Here is a 2,500-nt window from a genome sequence, read left to right on the forward strand (position 1 = left end):
AGAACACCCCTCTGACACAGAGAGAACACCCCTCTGACACACAGAGAGAACACCCCTCTGACACAGAGAGAACACCCTCTGTCACAGAGAGAGACACACACCCTCTGACACAGAGAGAACACCCCTCTGACACACAGAGAGAACACCCCTCTGACACACAGAGAGAACACCAGAACACCCCTCTGTCACAGAGAGAACACCCCTCTGACACACAGAGAGAACACCCCTCTGACACACAGAGAGAGAACACCCCTCTGTCACAGAGAGAGAACACCCCTCTGACACAGAGAGAACACCCCTCTGACACAGAGAGAACACCCCTCTGACACACAGAGAGAACACCCCTCTGACACAGAGAGAACACCCCTCTGTCACAGAGAGAACACCCCTCTGACACAGAGAGAACACCCCTCTGTCACAGAGAGAACACCCCTCTGTCACAGAGAGAACACCCCTCTGTCACACAGAGAGAACACCCCTCTGTCACACAGAGAGAACACCCCTCTGACACAGAGAGAACACCCCTCTGTCACACAGAGAGACACCCCTCTGACACAGAGAGAACACCCTCTGTCACACAGAGAGAACACCCCTCTGACACAGAGAGAACACCCCTCTGTCACACAGAGAGAACACCCCTCTGACACAGAGAGAACACCCCTCTGACACAGAGAGAACACACCTCTGTCACACAGAGAGAACACCCCTCTGACACAGAGAGAACACCCCTCTGTCACAGAGAGAACACCCCTCTGACACAGAGAGAACACCCCTCTGACACACAGAGAGAACACCCCTCTGACACACAGAGAGAACACCCCTCTGACACAGAGAGAACACCCCTCTGTCACAGAGAGAACACCCCTCTGTCACACAGAGAGAACACCCCTCTGTCACACAGGTAGAACACTCAGATTCCACTGAGTCGAGTCTTTTAGTCCAACACAAACTGAACCACATCAGACACAAGAAACAACAGTTTTTCTCACACACATTAGTTTATGTAAATGAGTCGTGTGGTTTAAGTTTAGTTTGTGTAAAACTTAAATAAATCTGTTTAAATCTGTGTGAGAGGAAAGACTTGTGGAGTCAGTGTCGCTCTGAGCCGCAGCTCGACTTAAAATCCAGAGTTAAACAAAGAAACAACTGAACCTCGTGGTCTGTTTTTACACTCGTCCTGGTTTAGTCCCGGTTTGGTCCTGGTTTAGTCCTGGTTCAGTCCTGGTTTAGTCCTGGTTTAGTCCTGGTTTAGTCCTGGTTCAGTCCTGGTTTGGTCCTGGTTCAGTCCTGGTTTAGTCCTGGTCTAGTCCCGGTCTGGTCCTGGTTTAGTCCTGGTTCAGTCCTGGTTCAGTCCTGGTTCAGTCCTGGTTCAGTCCTGGGTCAGTGTGGATGAGTCAGTGCGTTGCTAAAAAGCACAAAGGGAAAAATGTGGAGTTTAATCTTCAGTTTCGTCGCCGCAGCAGAAAATTGAAAAGCCTCTTTACCGTCAGAGGAAATGTCCCAGAGTGAAGCTTTAACTCGAGACCAGGTTCAGGTTTCTGTTTTTAAAGAAACTTCCAGATGTTTCTCCTGCACGTTTGTCTGGATCAGACCCACAAACTGAACCAGGACTAGACCAGGACTAGACCAGGACTAGACCAGGACTAACCAGGAGTAAGTTTAAGTTTAACTCTACACCCTTGAGTTCCTCTGAGGTCCTGACAGAGTCCTGGTTCAGATCTGGGTCGGGTCCAGACTTAGTCCTGCTGTTGGACTCTGATGTTGTAACAAAAGTCTGAACATGAGACTCTGACCTCTGACCTCCGAGAGACCGAACCAAGTCCAGACTCTTTCATCAAACTGACAGACTTGGTTTAGTTCTGGTTCAGTCCTGGTTCAGTCCTGGTTTAGTCCTGGTTTAGACCTGGTTTAGTCCTGTTATAGTCCTGGTTTAGTCCCGGTTTAGTTCTGGTTTAGTCCTGGTTTAGTTCTGGTCTAGTCCTGTTATAGTCCTGGTTTAGACCTGGTTTAGTCCTGGTTTAGTTCTGGTCTAGTTCTGGTTCAGTCCTGGTTTAGTCCTGGTTTAGTCCTGGTTTAGACCTGGTTTAGTCCTGGTTTAGTTCTGGTTTAGTCCTGGTTTAGTCCTGGTTTAGTTCTGGTTTAGACCTGGTTTAGTTCTGGTTTAGTTCTGGTTTAGTTTTAGTTCTGGTTTAGTCCTGGTTTAGTTCTGGTTTAGTCCTGGTTTAGACCTGGTTTAGTTCTGGTTTAGTTCTGGTTTAGTCCTGGTTTAGTTCTGGTTTAGTTCTGGTTTAGTCCCGGTTTAGTCCTGGTTTAGTCCTGGTTTAGTCCCGGTTTAGTTCTGGTTTAGTCTTGGTTTAGTCCTGGTTTAGTTCTGGTTTAGTTCTGGTTTAGTCCTGGTTTAGTCCTGGTTTAGTTCCTGGTTTAGTTCTGGTTTAGTCTGGTTTAGTCCTGGTTTAGTCCTGGTTTAGTTCTGGTTTAGTCTTGGTTTAGTCCTGGTTTA

This window comes from Boleophthalmus pectinirostris, unplaced genomic scaffold, assembly GCF_026225935.1.
Source record: "Boleophthalmus pectinirostris isolate CB_2022bp ecotype Guang Dong unplaced genomic scaffold, ASM2622593v1 HiC_scaffold_9, whole genome shotgun sequence".
NCBI classification, from domain to species: Eukaryota; Metazoa; Chordata; class Actinopteri; order Gobiiformes; family Gobiidae; genus Boleophthalmus; species Boleophthalmus pectinirostris.